Source organism: Centroberyx gerrardi, chromosome 15 (assembly GCF_048128805.1).
Source record: "Centroberyx gerrardi isolate f3 chromosome 15, fCenGer3.hap1.cur.20231027, whole genome shotgun sequence".
Lineage (NCBI taxonomy): Eukaryota > Metazoa > Chordata > Actinopteri > Beryciformes > Berycidae > Centroberyx > Centroberyx gerrardi.
Window position 1 is genome coordinate 7178684 of NC_136011.1, and position 22849 is coordinate 7201532.

A 22849-nucleotide genomic window follows, 5' to 3' on the forward strand; every position below is an offset into this window, starting at 1 on the left:
CTCCCGAATCCCCTGCATCACTACAACCACATTTTACATTTTATCACAATCATCTCAATCTAATAATCTGATTTTAGTAGGAAATGCTAAATTATACTGTCATTTATACTTAGCCTATATCCGAGTCTGTGGAGAGGTGTAAGGCACTGGCCAGGTGCTACCTATTTATTATTTAAGTTTAATATCAAGTCTGTTATTTCAGTTGGATAGGCTATATTATAGGGGGGAAAAGCTATAGTAATCATAGAATGATTTAAAAAAAGGTACTATACTATATAATGTTATAATGTCAATACTATACTACATATAACACTATACAAATATCACAGAAAACTATATATAATATCCTATAGGAATGTTAAATTATATTGATACCATAGGAGAAAAACGATAAGATCACTAGTACCACAGGCACACTATAATTTCCTACAGAAATATTATATTGCTACCATAGGATGAAAAAATGCAATAAGGCATGCTAAGGTCACTATAAAAGTCACCATAATATAAGTTCCTATATAGTAATATTATAGAAATAGTATAGTGATGTCATAGGAGAAAAATAAATACCATAAAGCACAATAAGGTCGCTATAAATTCAACACTGAATGCCACAGACACACTATAAGTCCCTATTATACTAGATATTATAGTGATTTTTCATTAGGGATATCTGCCTTATTGTAGAGAAGGTGCAGTATAAGGCACTGGTCAGGTGCCACCCATTGCCTACTATAGAAATCTCCACATTAGGTTCTACCTCTGAAATCATTTCAACTATAGCTAAATGCTTGTGTAAAGCAGTCTCTAGACTCTCTCTAAGTTTAACGCATACTCATTAACACTGTCAAGTGTTTTAGCATATTTGTCACATGCATCCTTCAGTTATTCTCTCTTCCAGTGTAAACATATGTTTGAGTTTGGTAAGTCTAAAAAGAGACTCACAGTTGGGACTGCAGTGTGACATAATGTCTGAGAGAAAGACAAAGCTCTTTTACAAGGAGAGGGTCAAATATACCTGGGAGCTACATGTGAAACCAAAATCCACATTTGTAATGAAGGTGTGTATGTGTGTGTGCCTCTCACATCTCCATCCACCACTGGCCAGTTCCCACAGTAGAATCTGTCTCAAAATTGTGGCTATTCTAGCCGGATGCCTAAAATGAGAGACAAAGAGAGGGCAAGCAGAGGGCGCATTTATATTTCAAGAGCTCAGTCCGCGTTTAGAGAGAGGCAGAAAGACAGAGATCATATTTGATTGCTTAAAAATGTATGGTGTTTGTAAGACTAAAGATGGTAGTGGCACGTAGATCTCCCTCTGCAGAGAGAGTGGAGAAGGACATTGAGTAAGACGTGTCGCAGCCTATCCAACACTGCCCAATTTGACAGGGGGACCCAATTCGAAGAAAAATGTGCCGTTTTTAGGTTTAATTGAGCACAAAAGAGCACTTTGAAGTGGTGGTGGTACAGTATAACAGTTTGGGGAGTGGAAACTAAAATCCCTTCCTTCTTAATAAAATATATTGCTGGGCTAGATAAAATTATTGGGAAATGAATCTAGGACCCCAAGGGTTTCCAGACCCTACTTTGAGGAATACTGGGGTAAGAGATGGGAGTAGTTGCAGGCTATACTTTGCAGTGTGCAGATGTATTTGATAATACATCAGAAGGCTGTTCTCTGAGCAGCGGTGATAACCTATAGTCCATAGCCTGCAAGACACCTTGAGTCGCCGGTTTTGAGTCACAATGAACTTTTCATGCTGACTCAATGATATTTTGATAGATAGGGGCAATGTTTCAAAATCACATCTGAGTATTGCGAACTTTTCAGAGGAGAATCTACCATTAAATCTGCAGTGCAAGCTATTATTTATTGAATAGTCATTTTAAAGTAACTTTCATGTTCATTTCACTGGTAGTATGGGCTGCTCTTTAATCCAGAGCTGTGGTTGTGTTTTTTAATAGAACACCCCAAACACACTGAATCATTATTTGTGAGGGATCATCAGAACTACAGCCTTCTTGTTACCTAATGAATGGTTGTGTGTGTGCGGTGCTGTGTTTGCCTCTGCCGTGTGGTGTGTAATCTGCTGCCACAATGGGCCGACAGCAAAGAGAGCTGGACCGCTGTTGTTCAGACTTGTCCCGTCCTGGCCTGAAAAAGACTCCAGCTGATTAAATTTTCATCGAGCAGACGAAGCCGAGCATAGTTTCATAATTCCCCCGGGAGTTGCATCAGCTTGTACTGATATCGTTCTATCAAAATCCACTAAGAGAAGTTTTGATGTCTTGATAGCTGAGGGAACCTGTTCCGCTCAAGGATGATCCTTCCCAAGGATGTTGGGGTTCTACAAATACACGCACCGTGATTGAGTTGTTGTTTTGGGAAGTGGTGACACTTTTCCTTCTGAGCGTTCCGTTGTCCCTTAACTGTCAACACGACGACGCGTCGCGGTTAGTGACAAAAGGATGACCAATTTTGAAGAAGCGGCTGGCGGGTATTCTCTTGTTATCGCTTGGCATGCCTTGTGTGAACCAGAGTTGAGATATTTTAACGGCAATGGGTTCTGTAAAAGATGTCGATGGTGGTGTACATCCATAACTGTTACTATAAGCACGCAAGCATCCCCAGGTGTACGCTACGCAAACATTACATCAGAACACTGCTATGATCAAAGATATACGTATAATATTGAGATATATCCTGTTTTTAATTTACTGATAAAATCATTGCAGAAGAGTGTGTTTGCTTAAGGTTTTTTTTTTATTCTATACTAAATCCCATTGCTGTACATGTAGATGCTTAAGAATCATATCTGGCTCAAGGGAGGACAGAGATGATTTGTCTTTAAATAGTCGTCAATGAAGCCTTTTGCCATAATTAAGATATGATCTCTTACATTGCCTCAAAAATGTTCAGATTAAAGTTGCTTTAAAAAGAATGGAACATTTTCTATTGCTTTTGGCACTGTGTCTCTTGCCAAACAATTGCAACTGTGGCATATGCTTCATGTTTATTTGAACATTTGGAAATCAGAGGAGAACCTCGGTTCACACTGAGCCAATTTGATGTTTTTCCCATCGGGTTTCATGTCAATAAATGCACATCTCTGAGGGATTATTGATTGAAAGTGAAAATCAGCGCTGTTTGACTTATTCCACATCACACTTCAAGAGAATCTCGTCATTCCTAGACGACTTCTTAACCTTATGGACAAGTTGCACGAGGCCTGATCATTTGAATTTTTTAACAGGCTGAAAAATGATTTAATGAGTGCTTAAACTTTAATTGCTGTTCTGATTAAATATTAATTGATGTTTTGAAGATTATCCACAAGCGAGGAATTTCAACCAATAGCAATCCTTATCACACTCACATTAGGATGATTCATCCTTGTTTTGGAATGTTCTCCTATCTCGCCATGTAATAAACTATATAACTGTAATAAACACAAGAGGAGAAAGAAAAAAGACTCGCGGCTCTATTGCTTGTGACAGTCCTGGCTTAGACCTTACTGTGTGTTTTTGCGAGAGGAAAAGTCAACACTCCAGGTCATTTGCTGTGATTGCTCACTGCCAGTTGCTGGGTCTGAAGAGAACAACCGCGAGGAGGAACCACAGAGTGCGTGGTGAAATGACTCAATCACCATGGTGACAAAAGAGGCCATCCCATCCATTCCTCACACGGAGATGAAATACTTTGTCGTCCTGGAGGAGGGGATCAAGAGCTATGACCTCCCTCTCTATTGCTCATTCACCTACTCTCAAAATTGTCTCTCTCACCTCGGCAGTGAGGAGTCAAAATGCAGAGCACTCAGATTACCGTGTGAACAAAGCCAAATCACGGCGGAGAGTCAAGAGTTGACCTGTGATGTGTGTTTGAGGCCTATACTTTCTATTGTCATGCTCTAGAGGAGCTGAAGGAGCATCAAAATAGCTTAGAGAGGCGCGACTGCAACTTCAAATTCAGCCAGCAGTGGAAAGGAGAGAGGCAGATGTAGGTATTGACTGCACATGTGTACTTGGTTCAAGTGTTTTAGTGCTTTGGATAAAAATGCCCATCAAATGGCATGTTGTGTTATGGCATGTACAGGGATGTAGTGGCAGGGAAACCCACGTAAACACACACCTTTGTATTTGCAGAATAGACTTTAGCCACTTTATAGGCTGGCATAAATCTCATCATAGTAAGTAGTATCAAATGAATGCAAGTTATATGGCTCTCGTTTCAATTGTCAAGATTTTGGTTGGCTGGTTCCAGTATTCAGAATTGTTTTTTCCAATGAAGGACAAATGACATGAGAGAGAAAAGCTGTTTCAGGGATGAAAAAGAACTGTCTGGTTTCACTTAAGTGATTCACTTTGTGTGCGACAGAAAGTATTTCCAAGCTGTCACTTTGTTTCTGGTGTCCAGGATTGTTGCTGAATTGGAGGATCAGCCCAGCTAATTTGGAGCAGGTGATGTGGGAAAGTTATAATTGTGTTTTTGTTCACACATTCACAGCTGACAATGTTACCACCTGCCGCCTGTGTGAGGCAGAAACATAATGTCGCCTGTACTTGCCACACAATTTTCACCTTAAATGAGCGTGGCTTTTTTATGTTTGATGCATTATGTGTATTATCACAAGGCAAAGATGCCTTGCAAATACGCTTATTAGAGATTCACCTAACATATTAAAAGAATGAGAATTAACACATTTATGCATAGACATTACTTCACATACAAATATATTATGTTTTGTTTTCATAGCCACTGTCAATTATTACATTTCAGTTTGTGAGATGTCATGTCAATACATTTTCTGAAAAAGCCTGCAATTGTAGGCATCGGAAATTGGAGCTTTTACTGTATGAAAATGTATCACTTCCCTGTAATGGTGCCCTCGCTACAGGAGTTCATTATCCCGCTCTTGGCCTGGTGCTGGTTAGAGAGCCCACCTCTGAGCAGGTAGCAAGCCCCACTCGGATGGCCGTAATCTTCCCTCACAATGGCTGCCTGTGAATGGGAGTGTAATCAGATGGCCGCGCTCCTCTAAGTTTAACTAGCTCATTCTCACTCGCCTACCGTGCCTCTCCGCGCGGGCTGCAGCGTGAAAGGCGGAGGTATTTTTAGACCCGCTGTATGGAAGTGAGGGAGGCACACGGCTTAACTGTCAAATCTCTGGAACTTTTCTTCAACCGCGAAATGCCTTTCCTGATGGAGATCGATCAAGTCTAATTGATTGACACAACACTGCACGAGTGCTCGGACTTATCGCCTACTTAGTCGCTTGATGAAAGCGGCGTTGTCAGAAAGCATTTGCTTCCCTTCTTAAAAACATCCTTCAGAACAATTCTGTGTCCTGCTACAGTATGACCTGACTTCACCTCCCCCATCCACCCTAGCCACCCCGGGAAAAAAGCCTTCATTAACAATAAATAGGCTGACAGGAGTGTGATGTAGGCCCACGGTGAGCAAATCCGACAGGGCTACACCAAACGTCTCCTCGCTGACTTATTAGCATCCAGAAAAGTAGGTCAATCAAAGGAGGAGGGAAGAAGACAGAGTTAAGCGCCTTAAAAACACATTTCTGTGGTGTGAACAGTACAACCAAACTACAAAATACATATTGAAATATCTAATGTGCATAAACATGTTAGCTAAGTACTAGGATTTTAGGCTGGAGTGCTAACCATGAACACTTGAAAGTGATTTGAAAACGTTGCAAATAAGATGTGTGAATAGGCCTATTATGTTGTGTAGTATTTTAGTGTAACAGTTTTACAGACACAAGTTGTAGAGCCATTTCAGAACTATCTTTAAATATAGTTGTTGCTCATTAGCACCATTTCTTCTCTGCTTTCACCCCACTATACTCTCTTACCGGCTAATTGCCAATTAATTCATATGAGCCTTCCAGAAGACCTATTAATTCCCCACAGAGCCCAAAATTGTTGTTTTCAATATTTCATTGTTGTTGCCAAGCACTCGGTGTAGCAGGATGCATCAGTCTTGAATTTAACCAGGTCTTATTGTTCAAATCAGCTTAATTACATGATGACATTTAGACAATTATCACTGAAATCAGTTAACAAGTTACTATTAATTTCCCTGTCAGATTAATAGGGTGTCAATTTCCCTAGGAATTCCACTATTGGATCAACAAATTATTAATTGATCATTTGATTCCTGGAATACGACATGTTTATAGTAATTTAAGCACCAGAGATTTGAAGATAGATAGATATAATTTTATTTATGTGTCACTCCTCAACATACAGGTCAAACAGAGCAACAAACACAGTACCCCAATAAAAGAGGAGGTTGAGGACCACTCATTTAGAGTTATGAGACACAGGCTAAAAATAATACACATTAAAAAAAAATACTAGATACTTTGAATGTCTCTTTAAAAGGGGCACATCAATAATGAACGTCACCATTAAACAGAACTAATATCGCACATACATTGTCTTTTTCTTTTGATTTGAGGCTGGTTTGAAATTTGAGTCATCCAGAGAGCCATCCTATAACCTTGCTGCATTAATAATGACAATGATGATGCAGTTTTCTACAAATGAGAAATGGTACAGATGAAGAAAAAGAGGTAGGTGGATGCTTATAGAGCCTATATATAAGTAAAAAGGATTCAGCATGTTAATCTAACACATGGAATTAGAATCCAAATGGCGTTAGTCATGCAAATATTCATAGCAGAATGTGTGCGTGCGCACACGCATGCGTGTGTGTGTCTGTTGTTTACATAGTGTATATTCTATAACCATTTTATGCCGAGCAGATAAATATTTAATGAGATGTAAGGGCTTTTTTCTTGATACGCTGTGTTTGCATATTTCAAACTTATTTGCTTTTAAGGCTCAGCAAGCAGCTGTGTTGATGGCTCACAGTGGATTCAATAAAGTTGTGATTATGGGAGAGTATGGGCTTTGCAAATGGACTCCTTATATGTTTATCAGTCATTTCAACTGGCCTATAATTCACTCTCTAGCCTATAATTTAGAACACAATGCACAGCGCACAATGCAAATCGCACATAAAGTGCAACGGAGAACGGACTTTGATGGATTTTTGTCATAATATGCATGCAACTTCCCAATTGATCTGGCTGCTACAAGGCCAGGGTTGCAGGAAAATGCAAAGCCATAGCACTCTTATTGATAGTACAGTTGCAAATTGCCCCTGGTAAACATGTTTCTTTTTTTTTTTTGCAGACAAATTGTTATCATCTTGGTGCTGGAAGCTGTCCAGACTAGCTTTGATCACCTCTGTAGTGATGATTACAGAGGAATCGCCAAACGTGACGGCTTTGTCCCACATTCACTTCTGCCCTCATCCCTGGAAGTAAAAGAAGCAGAAAAGGAGGAAGAGTAATAGTTTTAGGGGAAAATGTGTTTTTTTTTGCCCTACATGTGTTTTTTTGACGGATCTTTGAAGTTATTTGTATCCTCAGGCAAAGCAAAAGTACTGAATGTGATAGCTTTTTATTCGCGTTAGATTTGGTTTTTGTTTTGTTTCTTTCTCAAAGTTTTTTTTATGCAGCGTGGCATATTTTAGACACACGGATGGCGGCTGAGCCTAAGGGAGTTACAATTTGTCTGTGTGCAGACTGCACTTGTACGGTCTCAAGGTTCTAGTGGTATAGATCAAAATACCACTGCATGAACAGAAAGATGCTGAAGTGCAATAGGATTGTAGCAAATCTATGACTCACCTGCATACAAATTAAAGGGACCACTTATCTCTTTAAAGGCTAGTTTTATCCTCTGTGCTAAAAATATAATCAACCTTCGACTTGTTTGACACAAGTTTGATGGCCAAAAACTCAACATTGGAGCTATGCTGAACCTAGCGGCACAAATCCAATGTTTTGCAAAGAATTATAACACAAAGTAGCACATTTGTCAGATTTTTGACATAAAATAAATTAAAATAATTAAAAATAATTCAAAACAAATGGCCTTTGAGTTTAAAAAACATCTACATGAGTGGAGATGAAAAACATGGTCACCCACATTTGACCCTATCAGGCAAAATGGGCCATTATGTTTTGAGTATTTTGGCTCTGCAGTACCATAGATACTTACAGTATATATCAACATTAAATTTGATTCTTTGGTTAGTATCACTGGTATCAAAAATGTATTTTGTACTCTTTTCTTTACAAGCAAACTATTAAATGCAGTGAAAGTTTCATGTTCATGCTCCTCACGTACAAAACCATTAAATTTTATCCATATGCTGTCATATGATGATGAAAGGATGTTTTCTTTTTCATTTATGTTGTATACAGAAGCTGAAAAAATAATTGGTTTTATTTTGTTCCGTTTCTCAAATCCAGCTCTGGATAACTATGTTATGCATTTGTAGATCCGGTGGGAACTTGATGTGGAGACCAGTTGGCAGCACATCAGAGATCAGCTTTAACTGGCTCCTCTACGTGTCATTTCTGAACTGCTGAGTGAGTCATTTCAGGCCAGCTGGGACAGACATCCCATTAGTCTATTGTTGTTGAGATGGATGAACCTTATTGGGTGAGAGGTAATAAGTACCAGCTAAGTGTAAGGCTGAGTGTGCAGTGTCAGTGTAGTGTACGGGTGCGATCACACCTACAGTTTGTTTTCTTTAGTCTGAACCATATTCATATTTGGTTCATATTTGGTTCATGTTATGTTCATACTGCCCAATTACAACTGAGCCAGGGCTTGTAAATAAAAGTCACATGAGTCACAAGTAGCTTGTTTACTGGACAGAGTTTTGATGGCCTGTCATCCTGCCAGGTTAGAGATTTTGGTGACGGGAAAGACACAAACAAACAAACACATCAACATCAAGTTACAGTCCCTGTAACTAGCTGAGCATGATGGACTAACATACCTCTAGTGTTCATACCAGTGATGATACAGATCCATTACCTTACGTTTTGGGGTTATTTCCTGTAGTTTTTTTGGGGGGGATTATATTCTCACAACTCCTAACAAACCGCACCGCAGTTCTCTTGGAAGGCGGCAGAGACCTCAGTACAAGTTTGAATGGCACTGTTCTCCTCTGCCCGAACAAACCCAACTAAAGAAGTAAACGCTCCAGAGTTTGAATAAAAATGTCCAAACATGCTTGGTGTGAACGCACCCTTAGTTTAGCGTTGACGAGTGTAGGTCTGATCAGTCCTGCCTGTGGATATAGAGGGGGATGCCTTTTGAACGCCAGAGTTTACTGTTGAGCCTTCTGGAGGCGTCGTGGACCTAACTCACTGAAACATCTGTGATGGGAGGTGCCTGCTTGAAAACCACAACCTCACCCCACCCGTTTACCTCTAACAACCATGCCAAGTTTCTTTGTAAGCATTCACACAGGCTAAAGCGTCAGTTACTTCATATCCTGTATATTGTTGTATGAACTTGATGTGCTACCCAGTCAGCAGTGCATCAGAGATCATCTTCGGCTGACTCACTTCTTGATTATGTGCCCAAAAATATGTGCATAAGGGTGCTACGCCATCCACTGACATTATTATCAGAAAACAGCAAAGGTCTGAGCCTATACACTAAGTCTATACACTAAGCACAACTTGATGAAAGCAGCCAAGTTTGGCCTATATTTTTGATACATCTCCAAAGGGGACTCCTATGGAGCCATATAGCTCCACATGTATTATTCATACATAGTTATATGACATCTGTAGGGCCTAATGGACTTGCCAAGGCCATAGCTTTGTCGGAGCTCAGATGCACTGATATTCCAGGCTGCTGCAGCGGGCTTGATTGTATAGAGAAAAACATAAACGGAGCACTGTTTATGTTCCAGTCAAACAAAGAATTGTCAAATATGAATCAAAACAGCTCATCTAATGCAGTACTATCATCTCATGTAGTTCACTGAATTTACAATGCCTATTTTCACTGCTTCATAGTTGTAAGAGATGCTTATGAAGCATTCACTGCGATAAGTGATAAATCAAGTTCAAATGGTGATAATATTCAGTGACTAAACTTTATTTGTGATTACTGAGAAACTGATTTTCATGTAGATTTCATTTCTCATCCAATTGACTTCCACAGATTATAATCCACTTGATTAGGACATGATTGTTGCCACAACTGTAAAATAAATTAAAACAATCTGAAGTATTGTTTTGTTATATAACTATGGGTAGTGTTGACTCAACTAAATCAACAGTGGACTCGTCTCTTGATTAGCTCAGAAAAGACAGACACTATCTTTACATGTTGCTTTGGTGTGTTAATACAATGGTTTATATTTATAGAAAGAATAGCATACAACAATTGATGAACTTGGTATTAATTTTTATCTATCTCTTCTGTCTCCTATACATTTTCCATAATCCATAATGTAGTTGGGCCACTCACTGGGTTAGAGTTCCATAAAGATCTTGATCTGTGAAAATTAACGTTAGATATAACTTCCCTGAGCTTATCAACTATTCAGTTGACGGGGAATTTAACAACGAACAGGGGCAATAATGTGACTGAAAATAATTAGTGTCTGCATAGCAGTTCATTCATTTAAATTGGGATAGTTTGAAACATTGGTTTCTACTGAAATGCATTGACTCACTGAGCAAGAGAAAAATTGGGGAATTATTGCAATTATATCCATTATATCCAATTATTTTCCATTTATAGGTTGAACTCTTCAAAAATCTGTTACCTAACCCAAAAATTATATTGCTGAATAAATCATGGAATAAATCTAATAAACCCATTATCTGTAAGTTGATTCACATCATTTATTTTTGACAGTCTAGCTTTCATTTCCTTCCCTTGTAAAGAGCAACGAAGCAGCATCGCTACAGAAAACAACCTTCTCCACGGCATTTTCAAATGCAATTCCATGCATCACCTACAGCACATCTTTAACAAAAGCAGCAAAAACAAAATGCTGCCAAACACTGCACGTGTACACAGGTGCTCTTGTACACCATGCCAAGTCGCTTTCAACTCCTGCATGGTACTGACTCAAAAGGCAATGCACGCTGACCACAAACGATATGATGCTGCTCGCGCAACCACCCACACACTCGCATTCAAATTAACAGGTGCCAATAGCTTCTCCAGGCTGTCTGCGGGGGAGTCCACCTGCGCAGAACAGCTAGGTTATGAACTCTCCGTGACACCAACGTGTGAATGCGCCACGGCATCCAGCCCTGAATAATTTGTGGGCTGCCAGCTGAACCGGGCTAAATGGTCTCCTAGCCCTTCAGAGATGCAGTCTCTGCTCCGCAATCTCAATTGGTCCACATTTCATGCATCTGGCACTCCATGATGAAAGAAAAACAAGGTCACAAAGTGGAGGTTGCACAACAGATTTCTCAAAAATGTATATGCTCAATAAATTATATGCTCCTCCAAGGATGCTTTCCAAAGCTTTCAGTTTGACTGACTTGTATACTGAAAATAGCATATGCTCTACAGATTTGAATAGTATCTCATGTTTCAATGAATATTGTAGTAATCATGGACAACTGGTAACAGATATATCATTTCCACATGCTGTGTTTGACATGGAAAGGCAAACACATGTAGAGTAATATGCTTTGTCTGCTGTCTGTTGTAAGTCCTGGACTGGCTCTTTGTATATGATCTTCTTTTGTCCTTCTATCATGTGTCAGTAGATAGTTACTATGTAAGATGTTGATATGCTTCTGCACCAATTCCACCAAGTCAAATTATTATACATTTATTGTGATTGGGAAATAAAGTGATATTGAATTATTTACATTATTGCAATATTGTGAAGCCTGATTCCCTTGAAGCAAGATGCGATAATTCAGAAATAATGACACTTAGAAAGCTGTAGAAACAAAAGTAAAAACCCAATTTAAAGAGAAAAGTTAGAGATGCAGAAGATGAAGAGAGAGCTGGCAAAAGATTTAGGTGACCAATGAGATATAACTCTGTAGTAGACTGTAGTCACAGTCTCTTTCATCTCCACACAGTATACATCACAAAGACGTAAAACCCCGGTGCTGATATGCTTTGTGAATTGTAACACATTCATTGTGAGGAGTTTCTCCAGCGAGGTCACTGGTGCATGCATGACAGAGTAGAAACAATGGGGATATCAATTAAAAGTGGGGGGCTCACCCACCTGCCCGGCTAAGCTTGATCAGCCCGGGCCGTCTGCAGGCAGCGTTCCTCCACCGGTGTCCACACATAGATCTTCAAATGAGCCAAAGCTTAGGGGGAAATTGCTGGATTCACAGCCCATTTAGCCCAATATTAACATAAATCATTTTGGGATAAACACCTAGGCTAGCCAGAAATGCACTGTAGCTCCACAGTCTATGGTTTCCCCCTTTCCTACTTCCATATGTTTTACCGGAGAAATTGCCTTTTTTTTTTTCCTCTATTACTAATGCTTTTTTTATTATGAAGAGCAGTTTTGCAGGATTTTTCATCATGAGCGATGTGGTGCAAGGGCTGAACCAAGGCACTACTCCCTTTTCCCCACAACGTTTTTAAAAATCAAATGTCATATAACTTCCTTTGATTTTCAGAAGTGAAACAGTTATAGTCCTACAAATAGATCATCTTTTTCTGACAAAGGCTGAACTCCCCCCAAACTTAGGTCATTCAAGGTTACTCAGAATATCCCTACCCACACACACAAATGTAACTGGAGCTGGCACGTCTAATTACACTGAAGATTGCAAACCAACATTCACTATGAATGCATTTGGCCAATGTGAAAAGATACATTTCTCATCTTTTATTTGAGCTTACCTGCATCTCTGTCTGACATACAGTAGTGGCCCCAATTTACCATGCCAATATCTGTATATTCTCATACAAAATGTACTATGACCTGTGGGAATGTACAGACCCTCGGCAGCTCCGATGCATATAACAGTACATGTGGTCCTGCATAATAGTTTTGTTTTTTGAGACGTAGGCAGGGTTCGAACTGAATCCCAAGTCTTGGGGGTGCCCACCCAGAAAGCGGGTGGGGTGGGGTCAGCAATAATAGTATTCATTTGTGGTACTCATTAATATGGGTATATTATTTGTTTATGCCAATATGAAACTAACTTAACCCTAACCTGCCACAGCATAGAGAACTGTACAGGGCTGATGTGGTGGCTGAATCTGCTGCCTAAGGCCATATAAAAGTTGAAAATCACAAATCCCAGAAACCACAAACATTGCAGTACTTATGTGCTGCTGCTGGGCTGGGAGGGTCTGGTCTGGTCTCCTGCTGGTCTGTACTGCCTGATGCTGAAGTGTGTTGGGTTGCACTGGGCTGACCTGAGGTGCTGCCGCTCCTCTGAACTCTACAATATGCAAGTTAAATATGTTCTAAAGAGTGTCTTAGTTGATATCAATGGTACATTATTTTTTTATATATATAAAAACACTACATTCAAAGCCTAACTGAGGCATAAATAACTTTGACACATGCTGTTACTGTTAGAACACATTTTTCAACATGGTTGAACAAACAACTTGACCATTTCTGGGGGGAAATAGTTACCCTTCAAAACAGAGAAGCCGCCTCTTTCCCTCTTTTTTCATCCACTTCTGAAGATAGGTGTGCTTTCTGGACAATATTCCACCAGTGTTTTCCATGTAATGCAGAGACATAGCCTAACTTATGTTTAGCCTTTCAAATTCAGCCTGGTATTTACCTAAGCAGCTAGACCTAGCAAACTTTGGCTAGTGTAACAAGCTAGCTAGCTACTGTTAGAAGTTAAAAATGTTTTTAAAAAATTAACTAATTGAAGAGACAGTACAATTTTTTTATGATAAAAGTACGTACTTAAGTTATTCACACACGCCAAATAGGGAGTTTCAGTAGTCCTGTTGTGGAAGGAAGTAGCTCGTACGACCGGAACCGGCGCGTTTGTTCTTCACGTTATCGACATGGGAAATTTACGTTGCATTCAGTGAAACTCGGAAATTTCTTCTTCTTCTTCTTCTTCTTCTTCTTCTTCTTCTTCTTCTTCTTCTGCTTCTTCTTCTTCTTCTTCTTCTTGTTTTACGGCGGTTGGCATCCAGCAACTCGGAAATTTGGAACACCTATGGAGATGTATACAGTATGCTGCATTCTCTCGGAAATGTGGGGTTTTATCTGACATGGGAACCCGTAAGTTTAGATTTCTCTTTCTTATAATGGGTCACTTGCCTCTTTTGGGGGGTCTCAGCCCCCTCCGCCCCTCAATTTGAACTCTGGATGTAAGCATATAATATCATTGCCATACACTATGTCAGGAAAAGGTTTTTGAGCTATAAGAGTGAAGTACTGAATTCGGCATGTTTATGTAGGTATAAATTACAATGTATTCTCTAAAAGCTTTAACTTTGTGGATATCCATAATAGCCAGAATGGTTAGAATTATACATTTGTTGATAGCTAGCTAGCTAGATGTAGGTTAAGTTATCAGTTGCCTCCTTAGCTTTAGCTAGGGTTAGATATTTTATCTGAATGGTCTCTTCAAACACAGCTATCCTGGCTACAAACATAAAAACGCCATAGAGTTTGCATGTTCGCCACAAGTTTGTGTGTTTCCTCCCACATTCCAAAAGACATGCAGATGGACTGGACACCAGGTGTGAATGTGAAAGGGAGCGATATTCTATCTATCTGTTTTAGCCCTGATGGACTGGCGACCTGTCCAGGGTGTCTTCTGCCCGGTGCATGCTGGGATAGGCTCCAGCCCCCCCTGTGACCCTGTAAAGGATTAAGCAGGTAGAGAAAATTAATTCACTCCGAAATAGAGAAAATAAGAGTTTCTGGTCACACCCTTGTTTCCTCTATGGGCCACCACCGCAATGAAACTACTACCACTACTATCAGTGTTTAGAAATAAATAACACTTTTTTGAAGACTATTTTTTTTTTACATTTTAGCCTTTATTTGATAGTTCACAGTTCACAGATAGAGACGGGAAAGACTGGGAGTGGGGGGGGGACGGGTGCATGTGATGAAGGTTCTGGACCAAAATGGAAATGGAAATAGAACCAAGACCTAGAATTACTCCCACACATCACTGCTAAAAGACAAATATAGAGAAAACATTGGCTCACACTCTTTAGTGCAAAAATCCTTTTCTTCTTCTGAAGGTGCAATTCAGCAATAGGCAAGATGTCTGCAGTCAAAATTATTGCCTTCATAACAGGCCCATTTGAGCACAGGAGTCGTGAAATTCCCACAGGGTTTTGATCTTGTGGCACCAAATACATGCATATTATCCCATCATAATGTTGCTCATTCTGCTTACAGGCATATTGCATGATTTGCATCACATCTTTCTCCGGCCTGAGCATCTGGCCATCCATAGGTCCGTGCATCTGCCTGTCCTGCTCCATTGTACAAATAAACAAAAGGGTTGAATGCATTTTGCTCTGAATAAACACTTCTCCTATCGCTCTACCCCCACTAAATCAAATCCTGCACCTAATTTATTCATCTCTCCCCATTTCTCTATGGCCTGGCATTGAAAAGATCGGAGAGAGGAAGGGAGAATTGCTGTTCTTCCTTTCTGAAGGTCTTCCATTAAAAATGAATGGGCCTCTGATTCTGTGAAAAGGAGGCTGGGATTGGGACCGTATCCCAGAGGTTTGGGCAGAGCGAGGGCTCGACGGGTCCAAGTAAAATTTCTACTCTTCTCTCTTTCTTTCTATTTTAGGCATTCGCGGAAAAGCGCATACGTGCTCGGCAAACCCTTCCCGGATAAAGGTTTGAAAAATATATTTGCTTAGTGACGGCTCTGACTGAGATGTAACAGAGAGGACTGCAGTAGCTCGCTTTGTGCCTCTATCTTGGAATGGTGAAGGTAAGCCAGACAAGGTAAGCTTAGTTTGAAAATCTACACCGGTCAGATTACATAGTTCATTTCTGTTTTAATGCAGACTAGCCAGTAGTTCAGAGCGAGAGAATGTCTTGATTTTCTGCTTTGATGAATTCTGCTTTGTATCTGTTCTAAGAGACACAGAAAATAGTTTATGCACATCCCAAACAGAGTTTAATCTCTGCGCCAGTGCTGAACAAAGGAAAAAGAATACTTGCACACTAAAACTTGCTCCTAGTAAGATTTACATGTGCAATGTTTCATGTGCAGTGTGCATTTTGGTGATGTATTACCTGATGAAGACCAACACTGGGTTGAAACGTAGCACAAGTAAAGCTTACTGGGAGCAAGAATCAGTGTGCAAGTATTTTCTTTTTTCCTATAGAAACAGCACTAATAACAGAGCATCCATAGTAATGGTTTCCTGGCTCTTTTATGTAACTCAGGGTCAAAGAACACGATGCAGGCCTCCATTATTTCCCACTGAATTTTCTACTACAAATTTGTGAATACCGCAAAGCATTATGTACTGTGCACACACACTCACAATGCACACACACACATACATATACATATATGCACATGCATAATCACACTGACATGCTGGCTTATTGGAATAATTAACTTTTTTTTCTTTGTAATGATGTGCGCATCAAAGTGGATGGAGTCGGAGTCAAGGTCCCAAGTTCTGCCTGCATCAGGACTGCTGCAGAATGCCTAACAAGACTGGTGAGCTGATAGGAAGATAGCGTTTTGAAGAGTGTGTGTGTGTGTGTGTGTGTAGCAGGACACGGAGGAGTAAAGGGGTGGGGGTGTGGGAGGGTCCTAAGATCATAGGGCGAAGGCTGCAAGCAGAATGCATCTTTAATTTCGACGCTGATGTTGTTTATCTTTCATCCTGTTAGAAGTGCAAAAGCCTGTGCCATGTAGAAGCCTCGCCGATAATTACACTCCATTTCAGATGATGCACTGAGGAAATCGCCCCTTGGTAAATCCCGAGAACATCTCTAACACCCCTCGGAGAAGAGTGTTCACATCAAAGCGGCATCAAGCGCTCCCTCACAGAAGCTAATTTCCTACAGGTTAAACTTGTGTTTGTCCTCGACAAGGTTAGCAAAGGAGGAAAAGCGATAAATCATGTGGGGAAGTCAATCATGTCCCGGCGTCTGAGATATTAGGTATTTGTCTGTATCCGTTTAGTTAGAGCATTCAGCCAATGCTCCACGGCGACTTACACTGACTGCAACAGTAGAAAATGCTTCAAATCCCAGCTTGCCAATATTACAGGCAAACAAAAGTAGGGCCAGAGCGCTGGGGCCAAAGCCACAGCGCCCATAACTGGATTTACATCGCATTTGCATGAGATCTTTCCACACTACATTAGGCATGTAAAGTGGAGATTGACCTAACAATGTGAACCCTTTTTTTTATTGCAGAGATGAGCTCACTTTGGCCATTACCCTTGAGAAATCTTTCTTTATTACCTTTGGGGAAGGTTTGCTGAGCACGCATGCTCTTTTTCAGCAGCATTCTGCCACACGTTCATACAGCTACACTCTTTCACATGGCAGCTGACCGGTGCAACCGCAGTCTTCTGCTGTTGGCCGCCGAGCAGCTCCACTGGAACTGGTGAGGGTTAAGCGCCTTTGTTTGCATTGGAACTTGTTTTCAAATCCGAACCAGATTTTCCTAGCCGGTCTCAGCTCGCTTTTCCACCCTTTAGGCTACTATCGACCGCATTGTTAGTAGGTACTGACAATGAAATGAATTGCTAATATAGTGAGAAACAAACTCAGCAGCCTTTGAACTTAATCATTATTTTCCAAACCTTTCAGACAAATGATTGACAGCTGCTACATACACCATGCCCTAGGACAAAGAGTGGGAAGTGGGCAGCACAGTAGAATGCCACCTCTATTCATTATTCAGTCTAGAAGTAGGCAAGTAATTATGTGGCAGCACCATAACACCTGAGTGACAGATAGAATTATTTACTAGTCGCAGTGTGGATCTGTAGGTGTTGTGTTTGGACAGTCATGTGTGAAACTTCTGTGACATTTTTCCGCACACATGATTTATGTCCTCGATGGTCACGGCTGTTCTGTCTTCGTCAAAAAAGACAGGCGACATGGAAATGAAGGTGATAGAAATGGAACTGAAATTACTGCATGATTTATGGATGCGGTTCTTTTAATACGCTTTGCCCAATCGTGAAATCGGCAAATTACACCAATCTTAACTGTTAATTGAACGTAATGGAAAATAATGAGATCCGGAGATGTACATAAACCACTGATCTTTATTCACTGTGCGCAACGCGAGTTAATGTCCGGTAATTGCGTCATTACATGCCATCTGTTATTGGTAATGGAAATCAAGAGGGTTTTTAAGTTTGTTCCTTAGTTTCAATCATTTACACAGGTAATTAGCTTGAGCTTCTCCAAAAGACTTGTTTTAAAGGTATCTCTCTTCACGCTATAAAGCCCAGTTCGGACAGGATTACTTTTACAGAGGAAGGCGGGACGATGTAATCATTACCGAAGCGTGTTATTTTAGTTCCTTCCAAATCTGCCGTGTTGGTCATTTTTTACGGACTGCACACGACCGAGGCAGCAAAAATTCTGGCCTCTTTTACGTCCTGTAAAATGGTCAGTAAAACAACGTGGGGCAAAGCTAGTCCCGTCCGAACTGACACCCCCGAGTATTGCGTCATTTCTTTTGGGAAAGCACTCTTACCTTATGGTTGTGGATCGCCAGCCAAGCGGCATTCACCCCAAACTGAGATCAGACCCAAACTCTGGTCCAGCTGCGACTTTTCTTTGCTCTTGCAGCCATGCTGTGTCGCTATTGTTTGAGAACGTCATCGTCAATTGGTACATTTTTGGTACAATGACAATGTTTAAATGGAGTAGACACTCCCATCTCTGTAATTTCGGAGACTGATTTCAAAGATCTCTGACCCCATGTGAATTGGCAATTAACCTTACAGATGTCCCGTGTAAAAAAAATTACTTTACATTGTTCTGAAAAGTCTGTAATATGTTCAAACAGTTGACAAAATCTGAAGTTGTTGTATGTGGAGGACTGTTTGTTTTTAGGAAGGAGGTAAAATTCAATACAAGATAATGGAATTTAACATTTGTGAAGCCTATTACATTTTCAATCTGTGCTTTCATGCACGCACTTTTCCCCCCCATGTTACACGGGGAAGTTAACTCTCCAAGAAAGATAGAATTACTTTAGGGATTTTAATGACTCTAGACAGCAATTTGTTCAAGATTAATTCAAGGCAAGCAGGGAATTTTTAAGAGGTTTGAAGCAATTTATTCTCAATTTGTTTGCCGCACAATGCAGTGGCTGTTGGGTGAACCCACATGTTTGGTATTAAAAAACACCAACACTCACTGTCCTCACGCCATCATTCGAACACTCGTTGAGAAGCCCAGAAGAGGCCTAACAAACTGGCTGCAGACAGCGTAATGCCTGTCAAATGAAGAGCCAAAGTTGTAATTATTTCACTTGCACACCGCACTGGCAGTGAATGGGAGTCATAATAGGCAATGACTGTTGGAGGAGCCCTCCTGTTGTGCATGAAGATCAGATAAATATAGTGAGAGACAGTCCTGAGCAGATTAATGCTATTTATCAGCATCTCTCCTGGGAGGCCTTGTGTCAGTAGTAATGGAATGGCAGAGCTCCAGCAGTCGTTCTGTTGACTTCAGCTAATATAACACAGTTCATTTGGTGATCAGTGTTCTCCAGAGTGCCTTGCAGAGCCACGACTGCATGCATTTTTACAGCGGGGGTTGGATCATTGTGTGTCCTGTCCAGTCCAATCTGTCTTGTGCTGTGTAATTTGAAGGTACTACGTGTAGCGCAGTAAAGTCAATAAGTCATTATCCACAGTCATTTTGAGACGTTAGTATGATTGCCATAAACAAATGAGACCATCATAGAGTAGATTGGTAGCCTCTACCGGCCTCTACTCTGCATTTTACATTGTGTGCCACCTGGTCGGATTTGGCGGGAAATCTGCTGGTTTGCTTTATGGCACAAAGTGAGATTGCTTTACGGCACAAAACAGGAAGAGAGAGCTGTTTTTCCAGCACAAACAGAGCTAAAGCTTTCAGGGTTTCTCGAAACAGCAGAGGGTAGAAAGAGTGAAAGGTTGACATTTGTTGACAACATATTTATCCTGTTCAGTAGAGACAGAGTCCTGTGTCCTGTCCCAGGCCACAGGACAAGACTCTACATTAAAGAGGGCAGGACACAACATGATTTTAGCACGGTTGCAGCAAATGGCAATCGAACCCCGATCCCTGGCAGTTTTATAGCCATGTTCTCCCCACAGAGCGACATAACCATAATACTCATCCTGAGATATTAGGTAGAAAGGAAAGTTATAGTCCATTCCTTTGTTTTTAGCGGTGCTAGATTATTATTAGATCCGGTTATGAACTGACCTTCGTGTTATTAAACTTTATCGACAGTTCTCCCCGGTAATATAAGAGCTTATTTATCCGCGGCAACGAGCGCGCGGGGAGGAGCAGAGGTGTGAGGTATTAGGGATAAATATTTGTCTCTCCGAGTGTACACTGTTTATCGAGGATTATGAGTTGGAGAGAGTAAACACTCCATGCGCGAGGGCGCTCGTCTCCTCCCATCCTCCCAAACCGCCCATCCATCACTTTCCTCGCCGATCCGTCACTCACTCCCTCAGCGGTCTCTTTCATTCCATAAATACAACCTTGCAAACACACCTCTCGCACACCGCAGAGCACTTTCTCGGAGATGTCACACTCAGTGGGACTCATATAGTCTTTGAAGGCGTGAGTGTGCATGTGTGTGTTTGTGTGTGTGTGTGTGTGTGTGTGTGTGCGCGAATGAGACAGAGATGGGGGAGTGGTTTGATTAACACATGAGGAGTTGAAACTCACAATTCATTAGCGCACGCTGCAGCAATATTAATTGGATACAAGCAGCAACCCCAAGGAAGCACCAGACTGCAGGAGCTGATTGTGTGTAATTTGATTTTCACACTGGTGAGAATAAGTCTTACCAATTTCTTTTTTTTCAACCCCACAAGTAACAGCCTCAATTCATCTATGTCACTTGCACTGGCAATGGATACTCCCAGTATAATACTTAAATGATCATCATTACCGCCTATATTACCAGTATCATTTGTCAAGGATCTCTCACAGTTGAAGTGATGCAGTCAGGCAGAATGGTGTGATGACAAAGCTGACATATTGCGGATCTGATATTAGTCATGAGCAGTTGATCTGATTTTTAGGGGCATTTTGGCGAGTTTAGTGAACTATGAAATAACATATTTGCACTGCGTCTTGCCAGATAAACACTCAATTTGTACCACTGAGATTTGTTCTTATTTAAAACATAATATACCATCGAATCAACAGAGTAACAATGAGAGGAATTTTCTACCGCTTCAGGCTGCGTTCTCGCTTGTTTTTCTAATCCCTCCATTTTTTCTCTTCCAGAACACACTGGAAAGAATCGCACGGTCATGGGCTCCCACAAATCACCGCCGGTGGCCCAGGGGGGACAGTAGTAGCAGTCACGAGTGAATAGTTGACAACTCAATGAAGAAGAAAAAAAATGCGAACAGGGTGAAATGCCAAAAAAAAGGGTGCTTCTAATTATCTTTTTTTTGCCCCTTCGTTTTTAATCTCATGGGCATGTTGTGAACTTTCAAGGACGGTAATTTCTGACCCTGGTCATTATTTATGTTTAAACATGACGCTTATGTCAGAGGATTTGAAGGGTAATTGCAAACTAACCCAACAGGATAATCTTTTAAATCTTTTTTTGGATCACCATATCTAAAGATACAGCATATCATTTGATGGAATATAAATAAACATATGATTGGTATTCTGCATGATATTCAGCTACAGTGAGAACTATTGGCTTTGAGGTTGGAGTAGCTGGCTGCATACTGCCGTGTGCATCACCTGCCTTATGGCTGCATCCTTCAAGTATTACATTCAAGAGCCCAAAAGGAAGCTACAGCAAACACGTTTTATGTTTTAAATGTTGTCTGTAGCAGAGCTGCCATGCCTCAGGCTTCCTAAATTCCCTTGTGGTCACCTGGGAAATCGCTTTAGGTTTTGCAGAGCTGTTCAGACTTTAGACAGATCTGTCACATCTAGGCTGTGACCAACGAAAAGCTCCGAGTCAGCTGGTAAATTTCATCTTAGAAGTGTCTTGCTGGCTTCACAGGCTGCGTAGCATGACCTGGGTTTGAAACCAACTCACAACTTTCCCATCCTTCTCATCTTTGCTGTCACTGACAAATGAATAATATTTCTAATAAAGCAGAAGCGGCATAAAAATGGAAATGTATACGGAAATTATAGTAAACACTTGGTTAAATGCTCCCAGAACTTTGTATGCCTGATCAGTTGTGAACCGGCGCTCCTGCTGTCACAGAGAGCAAAGATTACAAAGAAAGACTGTTTTCCTCTGCAGGATACAGTCATAAGGAAAGACCATTTTTCATTCGGCGCAGGTATCGACTGTGTAGGCCTGTCTTCACGCTGTGATCAATAGCAATGTATAATGTCTGCTCTCCACCAGTCTTAATAATGAGCCTTGAACACAGCCAAATTCTCATTTTGTTTGGCTTTGAAAGAATAACAAGGTTGTTAGTAACAAAGGTTACATTGATTAATATCCCTTCTCTCCCGCCGGTAGATGAGTAATTCTTGGTAATGGAACATGCTTTGGCCCGAAGAATCGATCGGCATTCATGGAAGTGATGAAAATCTATCCGGGTGATATCGGAGAAATGAACGAGGGGACGATCGCAGGGGGCCAATGAGACTTGTGCCTTTTCCAGACATCTTAACCTGATGGAGTAGAAACAAAGATAACAGGATGCGACAAGGCCCAAATCACAACAACAATAACACAAAGTCACGTCTGAACAAGTGCTTTCTCCCACCATCTCCTTATTGCCACTACTAGAATTTGAATCTAACACAAGCGAAGCCTCAGCAGAGCTTCACACGCAA